The sequence below is a fragment of the Larimichthys crocea genome, chromosome XX (genome assembly GCF_000972845.2).
Source record: "Larimichthys crocea isolate SSNF chromosome XX, L_crocea_2.0, whole genome shotgun sequence".
Classification (NCBI taxonomy): domain Eukaryota; kingdom Metazoa; phylum Chordata; class Actinopteri; family Sciaenidae; genus Larimichthys; species Larimichthys crocea.
In genome coordinates this window covers 15,931,886-15,955,024 of record NC_040030.1, presented here as the reverse complement: position 1 = coordinate 15,955,024, position 23,139 = coordinate 15,931,886, and the positions used below count along the sequence as shown (strand labels likewise).

Here is a 23,139-nt window from a genome sequence, read left to right as displayed (position 1 = left end):
CATTCGTGACTAGGGATGGGAATCGAGAACCGGTTCTTGTTGAGAACCAGTTCCGTGTGTTTCAATTCCATGGAATCGTTTGGCAGTTGACGATTATCCCATCGAATCACGTCACGTAACTTCCGCAAGAAGTTACGCACGCTCGATTCCAGCAAGCACGACTAATCACGCCACGTAACTTACACAAGCTTCCCACGTGCAGTGCAATCAGTAGTAAACAATGTCACCCACTCGGTTCAAACGCTCCAAAGTTCGGCTGCATTTTACCAAAACAGACGTCGACAGGGCGACTTGCAATCATTGCAAAGTGGAGATAACAGCGTCGGGAGGGAACACGACGAACATGCAGAAACATTTACGCACACAACACGCAATATTTTTAAATGAATGTCGTGTTTTTGACACGCTTTGGCAGCAGCCAGGCTATGAACACCTCTGTGGTTACTACAGAAGGTAAATAACATACTTCCTACCATGTTAGCACGATGTGCTGCTTTGTAAAACATGCTGTAACAGTTCACATTAAACGAATGCCTTCTGCATTACATTTAGAAGATGACCATGACGAGAGAGAGAGTCTGGCAGCTGTACTAGTACTCGCTCCAGTTCACTACCTCCTCTAGATGATGCTGATCAAACTGTTTGTTCTCCTTTTTCCCCCAAATGAGAATCGATAAATAACCGATAAAGAATCGAATCGTTAAGCAGAATCGATAATGGAATCGTAAAATCTTATCGATTACCATCCCTATTCTTGACTCCAGTCAATGCTGTTGAGAAAGTTATGCTACCTTCAACTCAAGTGTTGCCTAAACTTTGTGTCATCCCCTTTATTTCTTCAAACTTGCTTTTAAAGCTCGAGTTCACGTGACAGCTGACATGAAACTAGAGCTCGGCCCTGAGACCTTCTAGAAATAGTGTTTAATCATCCAGGTATGCAGCAACCTCCATGCTGAAGTGCCACAAACTGCAGTTCCTCTAACGTCCACTTGAGGCTGGCTCCAGAAGTGAGTCAGTCTCCATAAGTCCCCATGTCCAAATGTCCAACTTCACAGCAGAAATAAACATGTTTACAGCCTGGTACAAAAAACAGTTTTGGTCTCTGTAGCTAATTTCCCCGTTCATGACAACTGTACTGAGGGTGAATTTATATACAACTCACCTGTTCACATTATATTAAGGCTTAAAGTTATGCAGGATTAAGAGCGTGGACGCTTTGATTGACATTATGGATACATACACGTTTTATACAGTCTGTGGCTGGATCATTCATTCTTCACCTGAAAACTCTTAAGCCAAGAAAAGTCTAAAATCTTCCACTACTATAATATACTACTATAACTTTGAGTCATTTCAAATCAGTGTGTTAACACACAAAGTTGTCTCCACCCTGAGGGCAGACTGAGATAAGACGGTTGCAGAAATTCAGAATTCATGTATGCAGTCGGGGGTATTTCTGCAGATGTTTTGGTTTAATATTTGACTATACAGTTCTTGTACTTTTCTCATCCTTATATCTTAAAAGACAACACATCAAAAGTATCAGCCGACACAGATAGAAACCTCATAATTCGAGCGTCCGTGCTTGTTGCTATTCATCGGCGTCTCGCAGCGGAGGCTCACGAGCCGCCGCCTGTCAGTGTGATCGTCTATAATCCCGGACACCGCGGGGGCCTTCGCGCTCGCTGCCCTGAGAATATTCCCACAGCAGGAGCGTCTGGATGCTGTTGAAAGCGTTTTGGAGGAAGCGAAAACAATTCCTGCGTCTTATTTAAATGATCGTACGGCCCATGGAGCAGGGAGATGATGGCACCCTGGACACGAGCCTGCAGGCAAACTGCAGGAGGTCAGAGACTTCTGAAAGTTCGTCTGAGACAAGTTTTCTTTTTTTGAAAAGTCTTTGTGGTGTGTGATGTTTCCATTACTGCTCACAGGAGTCACATCGGCTCCACCGGTGAGACTATACCTGATGTTTTCCACTCCTTTTAAGAGACCAGTCATGTTTTTATTTAAACCGTTCCATGAGGTACGATCGCTCATCTCAGTTTGATGAATGCCATCTGTTCATGAGCCGTGTGATCAGTAGCATAATCTTCTGCTACGTGAGGCAAGTTTAATCACAGAAATCTGGATATTCTGTGACCTAATTAGAGTGAACTCTAAGTTATTTTGCTAAAACACGTCGATGACCTGACATGAGAGGAAGGGAGGTGACAGTGATGGAGATGGAGAGAAGAAGGCAGACGAGGAAGAAGACAAAGAGACTGGCGGCAGTGTTGTAGTCAAGACCAACTAAACCAAGACCAGAGTACATCGAGACCAAGGCAAGACCAAAACTTTGAGGGGTTGAGACCAAGTTAAGGTCAAAACCTAAGGCAATGCAAGACTGAGTCAAGACCAAACACCATCTAGACTACCGAGGTAGCTAATATTCACAAAATTTATTTGGGTGAGGCGTGGTTGCTTCATTAAGTCACCGATTATAAAACTAAACGAGTCTTCATGAGGCTTCACAAACGTTTTTACGATTCATCCTGAGCGGACTCAAACTTATGTACCCAATTTTATTGTAGTCCATCACAAAAAACAACAAATATGGACCTCATTGTGGCGCTGGAGGAAAAGTAACTGGGATTTATCCTCTCAGAACTCTGAATGGCTGCCAGAACCTCGCCACCTAAGATCCAAACGAGGACTAGGAAACTACGGCGAGATTTAAATCACTCCTACGTGTCACGTGAAACTAATCTCTGCGAGCGGCTCTTGCATGCAGCTGTCGTGCTGCAGAGTTTTAATACTTGAAAAAGAAAAACACGTCGTCTGTGAGTGAAGAGAAAGAACCGAGCTTGTTTTCCACACGGATCAACCCACAAACAGCGAGAGACACAAAGAGCGGAGGGTTCATGAGCGTTCACTTCTATCATTCCATTATTCATTTACCACGTGAGGCGCATCCATTTTAAAGTTCATTTTCCTGAGCCGCTGCTAAAAAGCGGCGCGGCGGCATCGTCCTCTCCCGCCATGGAAACAGTTTCTCATGTCGCTGCAGAAAATGGAAGCAGCAAAGGTCAACAGATCCGTCTGTTATCTAACGCGTTCGAAAAGGTTCCCGACACTCGTCTTCCTGCGTGACGCGTGGATACATGCAGGTCGCGTGTTTCACAGTTTTGGGACAGAAATCCGAAAGCTACATGAAATATAAGAGCTGGATTTTCCTGAACCGCTCTCTTTGTCCTTCCTGCTCACGTCGAGCAGGATGATGGAGCGCTGCAGCTCAGCGACTGCAGAGCAGCGGGGCCAATAAAACCCAGAGAAGGTTCAGGATGAAGGATTTCACCTCCTTCTGCAAAGCAGTAAGTGATGTCCGCTTCAATTACACTAATTTACGTGTTAGTTATCGGCTCTAATGGTTTTTAAAATACGCACCACTTGAACTTTTTGTCTTAAACATAATAAAATCCGTCTTCGACATCTGCCGCAGTTTTCTCTTTGAAGAAAAACACAGCAAGATTCTACGCCGACGATGAAATTCTGCTTTAATAAGTGTGTTTGACTCTTTTTTTAAACAAGATACATGACGTGAAACTGCCTGACACACACACACACACACACACACACACACACACACACATTGTCTCTCTGAAGCCTTCATCTCATGTGGAGTGACACACACGGGGACAAAAACGATTACATCATCAGCCTGAATCCATTTACTCGCACACAAACACAAGCAGAGCAGAGACACACACGGACACACAAACAGAGTTGCGCTCACACAGGACGGGTCAGAGAACAGGAAACATTTAAAGGAAAACAACAACACACACGCAGACACGCCGGCTCGGATCCATCGCTCGCTTCATTTCCTGCTGCCAACTTGCCGCTGTCGAGGCCTCGCTCGCGTGACAGCGGTGATGATGACGGATCGCCATGGAAGCGCTCACATGAGTGTGTGTTTGTGTGTGTTTGTGTGTGTTTGGTTGGCTGATGGTTTCAAAGGCTCAGCAGCATTACAGCTAAAACACTGAAGGTTCCTCGGGTTTTCCATCCAGACATCTTTCTCCCCAGCAACACATTCCAGATCCTCCTGGAGGATCCCAAGACATTCCCAGGCTAGATGGACTATATAGTCCCTCCAGCAGGTTCTGGGTCTCCTTCCAGTTGGATGTGCCAAAGGAAGGTGGCGTCATAATCAGATGCCTGAACCACCTCAGCTGGCTCCTTTCAATGCAAAGGAGACCCACAGAGAACCATGGCCTCAGACTTGGAGGTGCTGACACTCCGATGCAAATCGCCCTGGTGCGTGCTGAAGGTCACGGTCCGATGAAGCCAACAGAACCACATCAGAGACGCAATCCTGAGGTTCCCTAACTTGGACAACTTCCTCACCCTGGCTACACCTTGAGATCCCATCCATGAATGTCACGAACAGAATCAGAAGGGACAAGGGGCGACCTTGGCGGAGTCTAACACGATAGACGACAGGGAGGAATAAAGCAGATGTGTGAGAGAGGAGAGCAGACTTGTTAAAATGTTGATGAATCTTCAGCCGGTCCAGATTTCAGACACACAGTTGGATTCGCAGCAGAACCGTGGAGCCAATGTGAAGCTAATTTAGTGTCGTGTACCAATAAATCTGTGAGGGAACCTGGCACTGCAGGAAAACCACATCACAACCCCAGCAGGGAAAGATTTGGATAAAGAAAGAAAAAAGGATTTAAACGAATATAACTGAGCCAGCACAGTGTGGACGAGGTGTAATTAAAGCAGAAGGCAGGAGGTACACGAGAAGGGCTGAGTGAAGATTTTTAATGAACAGACGGTTTCTGAAGCCGAACAGAGAACTCGGTGCTTCAAACTAAAGAGGAAAGAAGAGCCCAGTGCACCATGGGTCAGTGCCGCTCGCGTCTGTGCATCCTCTGAAACTGTTTATTTTCCAGCCCGATCCCCGAGGCTCCACCAAGCAACCGCAGACCCGTTCAAGCTGAGCAAGCATGCGGTTAAAAAGAGAAGCAGAGGAGTGAAATAAAACCTTCAAAGTTTGAGAGTCACAACACGACACGAACATGCATAAAACATCCAGAAAGTTTCGTCTAAACAGTCAGAAACTTTCCTCGGTGACCTAAGACCTTTCCGCTGCACCGCTCACTTGGCAGATCACGTCTTTGGTGAGTAAAATCAAAAACTGGAACGTCTCCAACTGAATGAGAAGCTGTGAAGAAATCCAGGCTGCAGCATCGACTCGTGGGAGAGGAGTTTGTAGATATGCAATCATCTTAAGATCCCTACGGGAAAATGAAGTTTTGAGGGAAGTTGATAATGTTCAGAGACGTTGTAATCAATGATATGAAGTGTTGCATCGTTTCTGCAAGATGTCTGAAGGCTGCTATGATCTATATTTTTATATTAAAAAGGTCCGGTGTGTAAGATTTAATTGCCCGAGTATAAGAAGTGTTTTCATTGCCTCAAAATAAGAATTCAGTTGGTTGCAGTCTGCAACTTCAGCGCTAGGTGTCACTAAATCCCACACACACAACAATCTGTGCGTTTCTCTCGCAGTAACAAACTCGACCCAGACTCTGCAGTTTAGGTTGTTTTGGTTTTGCAACCCTCGACTTTGTTTTGCAGGAAGGAAGATCTAAAGAAGATCCACGTCGCACCACCTTACCCAGCTGACAGACACCAGCAGGTGAACGATGTGGAGCATTTAGCACCAAAGAAGTGTGAGATTTCCCCCAGGAGTTGGCAGATACCATAACAGAGTTAAAATAAGAATGGATATAAGACGAAGCTTCCCAGCGGCTCACCTGATACAGAATGCGCAGCACGTATGGAGTCGGAGTCCTCCAGCAGGACTTTGCTGCATGTCATCGCCTCTTTCTCTCCGATAACCTTCCCCGTCCATCTTTCACTGTCTAACAAACTACGAGGTTCTGAAATAAATGCTAATGTCGCTCCGTCTGCGAGCAAGTTCAACTTGAGGGGTGATCATTTCCACTTACACCCGACTGGCTCCAGAGGAATCAGCAGATGCAGGTTTAATACGCCACGGGAAGAATTTCCAAGTTGGAAACCATCCCTGCATAAAGGACAGCACAGTGCTGCTCTGTGAGCTGGGTGTATGGTCACTGATAGGAAATATTCTGCACTCACACAAAGTGACAAGTCCAGTCTGTCTGCTGTACCGCGGGAGAACTGGACTTCCTTATATTCCCCTACATTATTTACACCCCATAGGAAGGCGGCCCTACAGCTTCTAGTCAGACGATGATGGATGATGTGAATATAACAAAAGTTCACAGAGCAGCTACGTGCAACGTTTTAAATAGTACCCGGCAATCATACATTCTGTTTTTAGGGTGACTCTGTAAGATCTGGGTCACAGTTTGGGGTTTCAAACCTCCTGTCAATCAAAGCGTCTTAATCCTGCATAACTTTAAGCCTTAATATAATGTGAACAGGTGAGTTGTATATAAATTCACCCTCAGTACAGTTTTCATGAACGGGGAAATTAGCTACAGAGACCAAAACTGTTTTTTGTACCAGGCTGTAAACATGTTTATTTCTGCTGTGAAGTTTTTAACATGGGGACTTATGGAGACTGACTCACTTCTGGAGCCAGCCTTAGGTGGACGCTCTAGGCATTACAGTTTTTGGCCTGCCATGGAGGTTGCCACTTGGTTTGGACTTCCCGTTTTTTAAACTGTGATATTAAACCAGTTCTGAGTCTGTCCAAAAAATAAAATAAAACGTTGAATGTGAACATACTGACTGATCTCCTCAGGTGATTTCTGGGTATTGGAGTTGAAAGTTTTCTCTCCAGTAAAATTCTTAAGAAAATGTAACATTTACAAACTCCAAGCTGAACCAGACGTCTGAGAGAGACCTCGCACGGGTCATTGGACAACCCAAAATACTTCTTAGTGGCTTTTAGTGGCGCTCTGCATCAACACAACAGAACACATTATTTTTAGTTTTCAATTTTCAGCTCTGGTAAAAGTAAAACGGAGAGTCAGAGTCTGTTGGATAAAGTCTGTTTGGGTGCAGGGATCCGTCACCTGGGGGGAAATTCAATCTAGTTTTATTGAATCTGGACAGCAATATGAGAGACGGTAATAAAACAGTTTGAGAGCCTCAGTCTCACCTCGCTGATGGAAGCTGCTTTAATGCGGTGTCATAAAAACAAACAGACTCAAGGTTGTGTAAAAATGTTTGACATGAACGTGATGTCGATGAGTTCTGAAATTAATTTGTTTGTTCATGAACGTGATGTCGATGAGTTCTGAAATTAATTTGTTTGTTATGTTACTGCAAACTGCTGAACAGAATGCTGCTTAACTGTAACTGAAGAGAACGTTTAGAATATAAAAGGAAACAAAAACTGTGCTTAACGGATGTTTCTGGACGCTTTGCAGCTTATTTTTGTTTCTGTCTCAATATTCACTTACCTGGGGTGGTCGGTAGTGTAGTGGGTTAAGCGGCCGCCCCGTGTGTGCAGGCTATGTTAAGCGGCCGCCCCGTGTGTGCAGGCTATAGTCCTCGCTGCAGCTGACCCCGGCTCAAATCCCGTATTGGACGGCTAATTTACTGCGTTTCACTCCCCCTCTCTCTGCTTCCTGTTTTTTTCTTCTGCTGTACAACAATAAAGGCATAAAAGGCCAAAAAAATTATCTTTAAAAAAAAAAAGTCACTTTCCTTTTAACTTTGTTTTGGTCTCCACCGAGCACTGAGATGAATTTGTGGCTCTCTACCATCTAAATGCTGAACTGTCTTCACCACCTAGTCCCTGACTAGTTGTTTGCTGCCGTGCTCTGAACGTTGAGATAAAGTGACAGACGGTAAATGAAATTGGTAAAGTTGTCCCAAAATGAAAAATGCTGAAACACTCCTCTGAGACGAGCTGCAGAACCGGGTCATAGTTCTGTGGATTTGTCTCTTTACACACAGTGATTTTAAATCATTGTTAATATTCTCATTCTCATTTTATAGAGTTATAATATTGAATTATTATTACTGATACCATTTAATACTGTACTTCTGGTGAAGCGGCAGTAGTTATGGAAATTAATTTAGCTACTTTCCACCCCTGAAAACTGAAACGTAACTGGAACTATAATTTAATAAAAACGAGCACATATGAGAAATTATGCAATCTAAACATTTCTCTATTTTCTCTCCTGCCGTGTGAACATTAAAGTCGCTACAGTTTTATATGGAGAACATATACAACGGCTTCGTCTGCAGGTATGTGGACAGGTTTGAAGATTGAAGAGCATAGAGAGCCAAAGAAAAGTGCCACAAACTTGCAGTTCCTCTAACGTCCACCTGAGGCTGGCTCCAGAATTGAGTCAGTCTCCATAAGTCCCCATGTTCAAAACTTCACAGCAGAAATAAACATGTTTACAGCCTGGTACAAAAAACAGTTTTGGTCTCTGTAGCTAATTTCCCCGTTCATGACAACTGTACTGAGGGTGAATTTATATACAACTCACCTGTTCACATTATATTAAAGTTTAAAGTTATGCAGGATTAAGAGCGTGGACGCAACAATTCTTATTTTCAGGTGATTATACACTGATGAAAACAAAAAGACAAAGACAACAGTGTGTAGTTATTGATTCATGTGTAGTTATTGATTCATGTGTAGTTATTGGACACCTATGTGTTCACCATTATTGATTCTGGTGCAAAGCCGAGCAGCGCTGATCAAACATAAACAGTTTTTGTCTTTGTGGTTTTTAAAATGTCCGTTCACGTGCGAACACGAGGCCTTCAGCGCCGCCACGTCAGGCTCAGTGTTTCCACACAGCTGCCAAGAGCCGCTCTGAAAACTGTCAAAGTATTGAAGAGACGACTGTTTCCTCAGAGAAAGGAGGACAGGAGAGTGACACACACACACACACACACACAAACTGAACACACAGGAAGCTCTAATTCGCTCATGAATTCCTATTAACTCAAGTACGCCCTCAAAACAAAACACACACATCACACACTCGTGTCGTCGAACAAGTGAACACTCGTACACACTCAGACACACACTCGCTCATGTGAAAGCAGTAATCACAGTGGGCTGCTCTGCTACTTTGACTGATGATTTTATGTGTGTGTGTGTGTGTGTGTGTGTGTGTGTGTTTGTACCCAGTAAACCACACGCCAAAAACTGCTGCAGCAGGATGCGCCATGTGACCCTGCACAAGCCAATGAGCGAGCTGAGTGAATCTGATTGGCCCTGACGCCTGATGTGCGTTTGTCCTTACTGTGTCCCCTGTGGTGTCACGCTGTGTGTGTGTGTGTGTGTGTGTGTGTTTTATAAGACACATATGGTGTGAGTACAGAGTGCCACTTCATTACCGGCTGTAGACATTAATCTGATCAAGCGCAGTCATCGTTATCTTTAACCTGACTCATGCTGCATCATTGCTGCCTCCACCCGGCGACGGTGTTGAGATGACGGAGAGCGTCGATGAAAAACAAAGTCCCTGCAGTTCTTCAAACTCCAGGAAAGACACTGAAGTCTGCACTAATTAGTCTCTGCCCGTTATGTAACCATCTGAACCCTGAAATCACGCACACACACTCGGCGTGTGGCCGAGTTCAAACATCCTCACCGACGACGGCGACAAGACGTCACAGACTTCTCACCGAGTCTCTGAGAAAGTGACTTTCACTGCAGAACTTTACAAACCGAACATACAGCGTGGAAATAAAAAGTGTTACAGTAAAATACTGTCAGCTGTGGTTGGTAGAACTTTACCGTAATAAATATGGTTGAACTTTTTCTTTTTATTCCATGTTTTACAATGTCTGCCAAACTAAAACATTAAATATTACAGTGTTTTACCGTATAATCAACAATCTCTAATACAAATGCAACTTTATTCTGTATAAGGAATATTTTGAAATATGACTGTTTTACTGTGTAAAGGAAAATACAATCGTACACTGTAAAAAACAAACAAACAGTTTTTAGGGTAAAAAAACTGGCAGCTGTCGTCGACAGAATTTCGCCGTGATAAATTCGGCATAACGTTTTCAGTGGAAGGATGTTAGTACTGTTGATTTCACACCTGAGGTTGGCCTTTTATTCCATATTTTAAAAACATCTTCAGATTTAATGCTGGAAAAACGGCCAAACTATGACAGTAAAATATGAAGCCATTACAGTGTTTACGGTATAATTAGCAGTCTCTAATATGAAACGATACTTTATTCTGTGTACATTCACTTAAATACAAATAAAGGTTTTGATATACACAGCCACACTTCACGGTGAGTTTTACGGTCTTTTACTGTCAGGGGTTTTGGCACGATATTTTACAGTGTGGACCTGGATTCATGATGCTGCCTCTGATTTTCACACTGAATCTTTTTTTTCCAACAGTTCCCTCTCTCACAAACCCACAATCATAATCTGGGTTGTCGGGTGCACGGGCAGCGTGTGTGATGATGCACAGCTGTGAATATTCTCTGATTCAAAGGTAAACAGACAGAGTTAGAGCGTGTGCAGAGGTCAGACCCGCACAGGGTTCACTTTGATTTACCCACGGGGAATAATTAGCTTCCTCACTGAAGCAATTGTTTAAAACGGCAATGCAACCTCGGTCCAGCAACGGACATAATGAGGAAAATAAGCTGCCGTGTGGAAATGGATTCACTTTAATTGCTGCTGATTGTAGGACTTTGATTTCAACTGCAAATGAAACAGCTTTTTTTTTTAATCACTCGACTGTCGTTTAAGCACAATATTGTTTCTGAATATCGCCGTTTATCTGCCGCCTGTATTATTAAGGCACTCAGATTTAGCGTGCAGGATAACAGCTGAGGTCAGATTCGGGATAAGCTGTTTATGTGCATCTTCGTGTTCCCATCACAGACGAGCAGAGAGACTATTTCAAACATCGCCATGGAAACAGAGGCGACATAGTGCAATAAACATGAGTTTATCTGATGGAAAAAGTCAAGTCGTTTCAGGCAGCTGTTATATCATCACACTCAGATACCGCTTATGAGCTGGTTTGTCTTGTGTATCGGCATGTAGCACATTCAACTTTCATGCAGGAGACCAGAGTTCACGCCCAGTCAGGCCCTGAAGAAGAGCGCAGGCTCTGAAGCCGATTTGACTTAGAGGCCAAAGTAAAAGCTGTAAAATAATGTTTTGAAACAAAAAGAAACCGTTTTTATCTCGGTTCAACGTAGCAGAGCGCTGAACCAGAAGTTAGCGGCACAAAGCAGCTTCCATGAGAATGGGTGGAGCCTCCAACACCATCCATGGTACCAATCCATGGGGTGGAGTTGTTCCCAACAACTCAACAACTCACCAAGTCTTTGAGTTGCCTCTTGAGTTGATCTTCGAGTAGCCATACCCACCACATGGTTTGTTTGCCATGAGCAGAATTTACAGAAAATACCAGATATACAACCACACACACACAAACAAAGGGCTCAGAGACATGCCACTGTGGAGAGATGGTGGAGTCATGGGCAGCCATGTAGTTGCCATCTGGCACCTCTCCATCTACCTGACTTGAACTGGACTTGAACCGGACACCCTGCGCTTCCCGAGCCAAGTCTCCCACTGACTGAGTGCTTGCCCCTTGATGAGGCCCCTTTAACCGAGCATTGCTCCAGTGGAGCTCCTCAGACTGCAGCTCTAGCCGACTGGACTAGCTTTCTGTGAGAAGCTCAGTGACTGCTCGATTTCCCCCGGGCACGGTTGCGTCACATCCCGGCTTCACATGGCTACCGGAGCCGATCGCGGTCACTCTTGACAATGCATTGGATTCCACCAGCTCTGCTTTGTTTACAAAGAACATGGACCTAGTCTATTTTTGACAGGAGCCCCGTCAAGCAGAACAGAGACGAAGTCAGACACACAAAAATAAAAAACACCCGCTCATAAGAAAGAAACCATTTAAGTTAAGTCAACAAAACCAGGCAGGCAAAACGTTCATGACGCAAAGTCGAAAATCAAGGCATCAATGTGATCATCCAAAAGAGTGTTTGGCTTTCCTATCTTCACCGTGCCGTGGATTCTTTGCTTAAGTATCAAGAAAATACAAAGTTACATAATGTAAACTGAGATTTTTGAAGAATCGCCCAATCGACATCCCATCAGGTTTGTGTTAAGACAATACTTGACAAGATTATCTGAACCACGTGTTTGTGAGAGAGTTCAAGTATCTCGGGGTGGCGGGAAAATGGAGCGTGAGCTGGATCGGCGGTTTGGTGCGACATCGAACTGTTGTGGGGAAGATTTTCCAGTCCGTCTACGTTCCAACACCTTATAGTCATGATCTCTGGGTAGTGAAGTATTACAAAAATGGCTTTTCTTTGTCTCCCAGCACAAGTCGAGGAAAACAAGCTCCTGGTTTAAGGTAGAGAAACGACTCATGAGTCCCGGCCCATCGATATTTGTAGCAGACATCGATGGTTCGGAGGTGACAAGCAGAGGGTTTCTACGCCCAGCCACCGTCAATTAATCTTCAACTACAGCTTTTCAGCTTTCCTTCATTGTCTCTTTTTGTTTGGCTAACCTAGGTGTTCTCAGCAATCGACTTTCTGAGCGCAGAGTTGTTATTTACAAGAGGAACGACGAGCCAAAACTCCAAAAAGAAAGTCATCTTTCTGTGAAGATGATGTTTCTCTGGCAACAGCTGCATTTCACGAAGCTTTCTAACGAACAGCGTGCTCATAGAGGACGGCTGCACACGGTGATGGACTGACGGAGAGAGGTGAGCAGCTGCAGTGATACATGTCGAGTTGAAGGCCAAGCAGCTATAAATCCGTCTCACTCCCGGTCAACCCTTGAGAAGCAAGGGCTGATTAAATTTTCATTCCGTCTCTTGCTTTCCTTCCCCTCTTACCCCGTCTTTTTTTTTCAGAAGCTACAGCAGAAATAAATCCTCGTCCGTCGGCCTGTTTGGAGGCTGAAACAACATCATGTGGCTGAGAGGAACTCTTCAAAAAAGATTCATCGCAGCAAATTGTTTTTTGGATTGGGTTTTCTGTGTCCTGGAAGATTTTTCGGTTTGATTTTGAACAGTGGAACGACTTGAGACATGGAATGATACAAACGCACCTTGAAGAGACGCACTCCACAATCTGAGTCTGATTGTATAAAAGCTTTACAAGAACGGCGACGAGTTCACACTGAAGCAATGCACCTCGTTTTTATTTCATTTTATTTCAATGACAGAAGAGAAATAAATCTTCTTGTTCAAGGCCCTCAGGCTGAAAGCACGAGGACGGAAAAAAAAAAAAATCACTCAAGGAGTTTCTTTCAGAGACGATTGGACCAAGGCCGCATTGGATGAAAAGCAGAATCCAAATTCCAAAAAAAGTTTCTTTGCCTTCAACCTCCTGAACATGATTGAAATTTAATTTCTTTGAGAATGTACAGAGTCAGGAGTAACAGAGTAACAGGAATTTATGTAAATAAACAGGAATAAAACTGTGAATTTACAAAATTGAAGGTCGGTCCTTTAACAGGGAACTTAAATATCGTTGTGGGAAAATATATTTCAGCATCATCTTGACTGAAACAACCAGATTTCCTGCAGGTCCACTTGAATATCTGCTCTTCCTCAGTCACATGCACATAGCACACTGTATACTGCAGGGCTACTGAGGCCACGCCCCCTACCTGCACAGGTGATTTCTGTACCTTTGAGCTCATGGACGACATAATATTGTTCAATAAAATAATTCAAACTTGATAAAGTTCTACTTACAAATAAATCTGTTGGAATGTTTTTTTAATCGTTTTATTTTGCATGTTTAGATTTATGTTTGGATATGATGCAGTTTGTTTCAATTACCCACAATTTTCAGTTAACTTCCCATGGAAAGTTTCTGGAAAATTACTGGAAACGTTCCACTCCACTCCAACCCTAGCTGTTAGAGTTTCACACTTCTTCCTTGAGTCGGGAAGTCAGATTCTTTCCCACATTTGACATTTCCCGTCTCTTCGCTTCATATTTAGGAAATGAAACTCTTTCGACTGCGTTCGAGCGTTCACACCGTTCACACCGACTCCTCCGATGGGAAAATTTCCAATTCTGGCGTTGACACTTCATCTCTAAAGTGGTTATCACCAGGGACAGTGTGTGTGTGTGTGTGTGTGTGCTCTATCATTCTCAATCAATCTGTTGTCTCTACAGGACGAGAAGGAGTTCGCCACCTCATGAAAATCATTTCATGATTGGGGGCACGCCAAAAACCTTTTTGTCGATTCAATCACTCAACGAGACAGAACTCCTAAAAGCACAAATCTCCCAACAACAGCAGAACAATTCTCTCAATTTGCTGGTTTGAAATTGATTTCCTGACCTTGAAGAATTACGATAACAGCGTCCAAATTCCCATTAGCACCATTTCGGCTCGGAAAATAATGACTGACATTTCACATTTTGATCAGCAGCTGAATTTACTCAATTTACTTCCATCAGTCCATCAAATTTCTTGGGAATTCATTTATGTTCCTGCTGACGGACTGAATCAAACAAACAAGACTGAAAAACTCAGCCCGTAAAGTACTGCTTATACTTTAAAGGATCTTTCATACTTTAAAGGAACATTACGTAACTCTTATACCTCCAAATGACACCGTGCATTCGACTGATTTGACTGAGCTATTGGGAAAAGAGCCCGTGTCGTGCCAGAACAGGAGCTGGGCAAGCAGTAGCAATGTAACCGGGCTCAGTGACCACTAAAGCCATGGCAGAGGTTTACAACAGATTGCCAAGTCACAAAAAAATAACATCTAACATCGTGTTTGTCGTCCATATCATGAACATATGAGGTAGTGTTGTAATTTATCATTTGTGTAAAACAAGTTTGACTTTGGACGAGTAGTAGAAACGATTCAAAATCTAATTTTCCTCAGTGTGGCTTCACGTAATTCTCCAATTCCTTCAACATAAAAAGTTGACCCAGTTAGACTTTAAGGCTCTGCACAGTACCTGCCCTCCAGCTGACCTCACTCTGTGTACTAATAGGCCTTTATCACAGCACAGACATTTTGACTAGTCGCGGTAGGAAAAGCACAGGTGTTACTAATAACGTTACCGATGACTCATTCGAGAGCCCCGGTAAGTCCTGACAGTGTGACAGGACCCTGAAACTGAGGAAGCTAAATCGTTTGTTTTATTCGTGACACTCGAACTTTTCCTGCTGCGACATGTCAGAAAGTCCTCAGTGAAAAACGCCTGTGAGAAGGATGATGATGTAAAAAAAAAAAAAGGTTTTCCAGCAGGGGGGAACAGAGTCGGTGTCGTGCCAGAACAGGAGCTGGGCGAACAGACTTGGCGGATGACAATGTCAGTCACGCAAAGCTCTGAGTTTTGTAGGTTTCCTAATTCACAATACCTCGTGTGACTTTAGAAGGGGGGTAATACAATGTGTCATACATCCTTTCATTTAGTGTCTGGAGTTAGATGATCCAGACGAAATACAGACAGAACCACAGACAGAACAAAATATGGATGTTGCATCTGTCACAGGTTTCTGAAGGGCAAGACCTGAGGCGGCTGAATCACGCCCGACGACACCCACCTGTCAATCAAAGCGTCCACGCTCTTAATCCTGCATAACTTTAAGCCTTAATATAATGTGAACAGGTGAGTTGTATATAAATTCACCCTCAGTACAGTTGTCATGAACGGGGAAATTAGCTACAGAGACCAAAACTGTTTTTTGTACCAGGCTGTAAACATGTTTATTTCTGCTGTGAAGTTTTGAACATGGGGACTTATGGAGACTGACTCACTTCTGGAGCCAGCCTCAAGTGGACGTTAGAGGAACTGCAGGTTGTGGCATTTCTTGCGTTGGCTTTGATTTGTAGTTAGTGTGAAGGGTGGACAGTGATATCTCAAAACCTTTGCAGACAAACACGCCAAAAAAAATAATCTTAGTCGTGTGTGATTCAGCTCTTTAATGAACATCCGTCTTCTCTTATCTCACGCAGTGCAGATGTGCACTGGTCAGCACAGAGTGATTCAAACGTGACACAACATCTGGACGGATGCACGAATGCACAGATGTGTCTGGTTCACGGCGAGGAGCTGAGTACCTGCACGCTCCGTGCTGGGAATTCTCTCCGGACGCGTTAACGCATACGCGCTTTAACGAGCCGCATCGCGTGCCGTGTGAACACGAACACACACACACACACACACACACACACACACACACACACATGGATGAGCTTTGAACACGAGGAGTGTTTCTCATGTAAAGACGCTTTTGTACATCAGAGTGCTTCTTGCACGAGACTGTCAGGAAATAATTAACCTTCCTAAAAAACACAGCGGGGAGGAAACACGCAAACCTCTGGCAGGCCGCACTGATTAGGAAAGCGTGGCTAATTGGGATTAAAAAATCTATTTATCCAAAAGAGTTGCTGCGTACCCGGATGATTTGCAGCAAGGCCCGGCCATGCATAATGAATCTAATGCACGAGCCGGGGAAATATTTATGATGCTGCATATGAAACCTCTCTGACTTCCTCACTCAAATGTAAACACACACACATATTATATAAATGACTGACTCCGGGATGCAGCAGCCGTCTGTCACACTGATGAACGTGAGTGTGTGTGTGTGTGTGTGTGTGCACGTTTCGTGCCATTATGTGTGCGATGGAGGGTGAAGAGCTGAGGTGCACAACAGCTTTTAGCCCAGAGAACGAGCTGTAACTACAACAAGGGTTCATCTTGTTTCGTCTTTTTCTGCCTGGCAACAGTGAGAGCAACGACAGCGCTGCTGGTAGAGACGTTAGAACCTGACAGCAGGCATCATGACAGCAGTCCACCTGCAGAGAGTAAGAGTCTCCGAGCTGCAGATGTGTCAGGAAAGACAAATATTGCAAAGAAGGCGACGAGAAAATGGAGGCGTGAAAACACTCTCGTGCTTCTGCAGTGTGAACATGGAACCTGCAAAAACTTCCATTTCATTTTCCTTCTTCTTCGTCAGCAGTGCACGATCAGAGCGCGGCGATGCAAAGCGAGCCGGGAACATGTGCAGGGGATGATGCAGTGCTCGCGCCCCCCACGACCCCTCATCCCCGACCTCCTTCTGGGACCACATGCAGGATCTTTTGGCCTTGGATCAATTCCAACTCGAATCCTCCTCTTAGATTTACTGCTTCACCTCTGATCTGCCTGAGCTCCTCAGACAAAAGAGAGAGAGAGAGGAGGAAAAAAAAAATGGAGCAGCGTTGATGACGCAAAAAGGCAGAGCTGGAGGCCGAGCGCGAGGATGTGGCAGAAATTAAAGCTGCAACATGAAACTTTGATCCTCGAGGCGGCGGCAGCGCCGACCGAGCCCGACTCCTCCCGCTCCTGTCACTCAGCTTGATGAAATGTCTGCCAACATGTGGCGTGAGGCTGAGGTAACCAGCAACTGTAAAGCCTCCTACAGGCGCCGCAGCCAAAAGCAACCAGCAGTTTGTTCGTCCATCTCAGTGCTGGCTCACTTTCCGAGCCTGTCTGTGGCACTCGGACTCGTTTGTTCTGTAAATCTTCAAAAAAAGAAAGTGACAGATACTTCTTTTTTTTCTTTAAGAGTACATTTTTTACAGTGGTTTGTTGGATTGACTTGAAATGAGCCACAGCGTGTTCACTGTGGCTCTCTGATGTGTTTTAACTTAACACTATACGCAGACGACACTCCGCTTTATGCTTTAAATAAAAAATATATATATATCACGTGATTTAAATGTTTTAATGTACAGAGGATATTCAGAACTTGGCTTGTGAGCCAGATGCCCAGTTCAAGTCCAGCTTGGACCCTGGGCACCACCAAGGTGATCTTGAGCAAGGTACAGAAGCCTAACTGCTCCCAGCGCCGCTATTTGCTGATCAGTACTTTGCTGCAGAAGGTAAAGAGAGCGAGAGAGCACGTCACCCACAGGGAGGGTTCCTGTTTTTAGGCTCAAAATATCAAAAAATCAGTCGGACCTGAGGCGGCTGAATGACGCCTGGTTGCTCAGATAAGCCAAATGTAACCACACCCACCTGTCAATCAAAGCGTCCACGCTCTTAATCCTGCATAACTTTAAGCCTTAATATAATGTGAACAGGTGAGTTGTATATAAATTCACCCTCAGTACAGTTGTCATGAACGGGGAAATTAGCTACAGAGACCAAAACTGTTTTTTGTACCAGGCTGTAAACATGTTTATTTCTGCTGTGAAGTTTTGAACATGGGGACTTATGGAGACTGACTCACTTCTGGAGCCAGCCTCAAGTGGACGTTAGAGGAACTGCAGTTTTTAGCACTTCCACGTTTGCTTAATTTCCCATAGTGTTCAATCAACCCTAAAGGTCACGTTATCCTGCTGATCATGGAGCTCCTCTGTCGACCTGCAGCAGCCACGTTAAACTCAGATCTCTATGTCCTGTACGCTCAGGACAGTCCAAACTTTTCTGTCTGTTGTCCCCGTTGGTGGAACGTCCTACCAGTTCCTACAGATCAGGGGCGTCCCTCTCTACCTCCACAGACCTCCTGAAGACCTCCAGCTCTTCAGAGAGGACCTCCTCTACAACACTACCAACACCTGGACATGATACATCTATGGACCTTGTTTCTATGAGTTATTGCTGCACTGACACGTCCTCATCACACTGTGAAGGTCTTATTCTTTCAGTCCAGTTATCGCTCTCATTGTTACGTAGCTGCAGCACTGCGCTCTCTTTTCCAGCGTTCATGCGTTTATGAAACCGGCTGTGACACAAAATAAATTGAGCAGAAACGAACTGACTGCGGGAACATTCAGGAACGAATCTGGGAAATGTTGTTTACTCCAGCGGACACGGCGTAGTGACGCTGCCGTTCATTCCATTTGTCGAACCGATGCACTGAGCGAGTCCTCGTGAAGCCGAGAAGCTGACATGGAATGAAGCAGCGAGTTCTCGTCTGTCAGCCGCCATCAAAGTATCCAGAGGGATCAGACCTGACAGCTCCATGCATTAAAACACAAGCTCTGTGGTTAAGTGCTCCGTGGACCCGGTGGAATTCACACAGTAAAATCATTTTCCTTTCACATCCAATAAAACTCTGCCAAGATAAATATTTATAGATTTCATTGTTCCGATCGACTGTTACGCAGTTTTGTTCCCAAATGATCTTCAGTAGTCCGGACCACGTGCAAACACGCGGACACGCATCGACCCTGTCCTGCAATCACACGAAAATCCAACCTCAGGAAGTGAATCTGACGGATCACCTGCTCTCAGGTAACACCACGCTGTTTTCCTCCTGACTCGATGCATCACAGGAAACTTTTTTCTGAGGGCAGGCACTAAACTTTTAATCAGATTGTGAGAGGCCGCCAACTCAACACGGAGCCAGGCTGTACTGTAGCATCGCAGCACAATCGATCACTTTAATTGTTGACAGCGGATAAATGATAATCAGCAGAAGATTTATCAATGTGGCCGGCCGTTCAATTCCTCACTGTCCCGCCCCGCCCAGGTTATTAGACTCCGGGGGTTTGTCCGATTCTTCCTTTTAAAGCCAAGAAAATATGTTGACTTATGCTCAGCCAGTGAGAGGAGGCATCATTCGTCCAAATGTCATTAAAACCATGAAGCGGGGCATCATTTATAGACTGAAAATCTTAGACTGACCTTTAATTACAGCACTTACATCAGAGTCAGTGCTTCAGGTTCCTCCAAAATAAGACTCAGGCTGGATGTCAGAACCAAAATACTCCTCTGATGCAGAAACGTGTCCGTAGAGCAGGAGGCGTAGAATCATACTGTAACTGTCAAGGACCGAAAGCTGGCATGCATAAAGCTGGAGACACATCGAGCGCCAGAAACACTGCAGGTGGTGCTTTCTAACACTCTGAGTCGGGTTTTTACAACTTTGGAAAGTTATTACTTTGTCAATCATTTAGTTTTTATCTCTGCGATCACAAAGAAGGATGGACAGCTACAGTCTGATATCTCACATATCTTTAAATATTTTGGGGAACTGATCCGACTTGAATATTGTTGCCAGTGATCACAAACAGCAGCTGATTGGTCGCTCGTGTCTTTTATAAAAAGTCCATGTTGGCCCATGGAGGAGGGGACTAGGGGTCTCTCGGCCCTGCAACGGAATTTCGAGTTGGGGGGCAGGCAGGATTCGTTTTTTTAGACTAAATTGTCAATTTTCCTGAATCCCTAAAATGAAATGATTTCTTGCATTTACTGTCCCTGCTATTATCTTCTCTCGGAGGTCTTCATTGCAGTTTACTTGTCTTATCTATGCTCCGACACTCCAAGGACACACAGCTGTGTAAACAACAGCTCACAATGAACAAAAAGAACATCATATCAATTTGGCAAGGCTGACTCCACGTATTGTAATCTCTCTGCCCTATAGTCACACTGCCTGGGTTGTCACATGTTTTCTCTTCTTTCCCTATCTGTACCCCGACCCCATCTCTCTCCTAAAATGTGATCCAACAAAAAAGACACCTCATGTATACCAATCCAATGTATAATGTCGTATGTGTCTGTGATTGTTTTTCTGCCTGTAACTGCACTTTTTTTTCTTTCTTAAAAATGGTGGCGCGAGCAAATGGCTGGCAGCCGTAACCGAATTTCCCTTTTAGGGATCAATAAAGTACTATCCTATCCTATCCTATTCATTTTAACCTTTTAAAGGTTCAGTGTGTCAGATTGGTCGGGGTGGAAATAAGAATCTTTTCGTTTTTGTTACTTAAAAATGAACCTTTGAGATCTACAGGGGGAGTTGATCCTCTTCCAAACCAAACTTTCACTGTTGTGTCTCTAACAGGAAGGCGACGGTGAGGTGACGTGATTGTATTGCTACACACTGCTCCTTTAATACTTTTTAGCAATGATTACTTATGTTTAAAAAGCTGCAGTGTGCAGGATTTAGTGGCACCTGGTGGCGAAGTTGCAACCGAATGAATACTCTCCCCTCGCCTCACCCTCTCCTTCCAAGCATGAAGCAAACCTCAGGTTGTAAAACAAAAATCCATTTCTAGATCGGTGTTTGGTTTGTCTGCTCTGGGCCACTGTAGAAAAAGGGTAGTCCAACAAGGCGGACTCTGTGTTCGAGGACCCGCTCTCACTGCGGACTCAGGGCTCAGTGTGAAGCAATGAAAACAGAACCCTGATGTAAACATACTAATAAATATTGTTTTCCACTGCTGCCAATAAATCTGACACACTGCACCTTTAAATCAGGAGTTTAGTCAATATTAGACTGTATGTACTTTGGGGGAATGTAAAACTCCTCTAACGAGGTTTGTACAAAAACACAGGTATCATAATAATATCTTTAAAAAAATCGAACGCTGTTACCCAGCCTTGTTTGTTTCCAACTCATCACTGATCACTGCAGGGATCTTGTAACTCTGCTGCCATTAGACTAGTGAGCTCTGTTGTTATTCCCTTTGTGATAGATTTATGGGAGCACAGGTAGCTGCTGGCTGCAGCCCGCTCTTTTAATCTTCCTTCATTCCCCAGAGTCCTCCGGTTCATCTGAATGCCACCATGCCACCATCAGATCCACCAATGATGGTTCATTCTACGAAAACAACAGTGAGCTGAGTGAGTCAGAGAGCCGGATGTTGAGCAGCTGGAAGGGTTTGAGTTCAAACCCCACCAATCTCTCTTTTATCTCCGCTGGTGTGTCATCAGACGCTGATTATTAGGCAGCAGACCTGACACTTACTCACATGTTATTTCAATCCCTGACTGACAAACACAAGACGCACGGCGAGCAAAGTACTAGCTGCTCATCTGTTCCCATGGCAACGCGGACCAATAGATCTCAGCTATTGACTGAGGATGAAGATCTCTGTGGACCTCTTAAAGAAAACACCTACACACACACACACACAGTATAAATCACACACACACCAGCTGAGCATCAGCAGAGACGATGAAACAGCTGAATGCTTGAGAAACCAGGTAAACTCCCCGAGCCGTGCTGTGGAAAAAGCGGCGTGATATGAAAGAGGATCTGTGGAGAGCGAGTGGGCGATTCGCTCTGATTTAACTGAGGAGATAAATCTTCTGCCTCAGCATCATTCTCAGGTCTGTCCTTAACATGGGAGTCAGGCATTTTAACACGTGTGGTCATGACAGTTCTTTATCACCCTCAGATGACACCGGCGTTAGTAAGAGGAGCCGCTATTTCATTATTTTCCAATTTCCGAGTTAATAAGAGAGGTCGCTGTCAGAGAGCGTCAGTCACTTAAACACTCAGCAGAGCTGCCAGTGAAACACCGGACGCTTTAATCAGAGCAGGGACGCGTCCAACAAGCTGCTGTTTGTTCTGCTTTTGTTTCATTTTTATGTCATCGTAAAAAAACATGAGTGACGGCAGAAGACGTAAAATTAAAGTCAGAAACTATAAATCAAATAAAATGTCAAGGTTTTACAGAGAAATGCTGTTTTTTTTAATGAATAAACAGCTACATGTTTAATTACGGATCATTACTGTGATTTTACATTAATTTGTATGCACCTATAATACTGTATAATAATCAATAATCATCTAATGCTGTATAATTAATCATTTTTCAGTACACAGATTAGAAAAAACTGTAATTTTTCATTGTCTGCATGATCCCTAAATAACATCTTGGTTGTTAATGTGCAGATAATCTCTGTAAATTTACAGATTTTTTAGGAAGTGTCTCAGCACGGCCAGTTTAAAGTGTTAAAGCACTTCCATGTGTTTTAATATGATTTTTTTTTAAACAGGGAACTACTGTAAAAGTTTTTTTCCATGAATGTTTTTAACGAGGCTCCTGTAAGTCGTGCGTTGTGTCTTCAGGACACGTTGCCGTGTGGCCTAAGAAGTTTTTGCTTTATCAGTTTCCATCGACAGAAGAGCAGCTCTGCTTCACTACATCAGATCTGAATCCATATCTGCGATCAGTGAATGGATCTGTGAGGAGAACGATTTCATGGAGCCCCGAGAGCCACTTCATCACTGCTCCAGGATCCCAGGGGTTATTAAACATGACATGACGCATAATCACTCTGTGTGTTAACTTGTTTGTCTGAGAAACATCCTGAACTCAGTCAGAGACATTTGACGTTTCTTCAGCCAAAACAAGAAGATGAAATTCCAGATGAGTCCAAACCTCTGCAAATCAAAAACACC

The 23,139-nt window shown here is 44.1% G+C and overlaps 2 protein-coding genes across 4 annotated transcripts in view; both read right to left on the bottom strand.

Moving 5' to 3' along the window:
* The window catches only part of herc56.1 (HECT and RLD domain containing E3 ubiquitin protein ligase 56.1), an 820,440-nt gene that overhangs the window by 645,212 nt on the left and 152,089 nt on the right, over positions 1 to 23,139 (bottom strand). The window lies entirely within an intron of this gene.
* kiaa1549la (KIAA1549-like a) overlaps positions 1 to 23,139 on the bottom strand; it is a 93,719-nt gene that overhangs the window by 69,238 nt on the left and 1,342 nt on the right. The gene's annotated exons all lie outside the window — the stretch shown is intronic.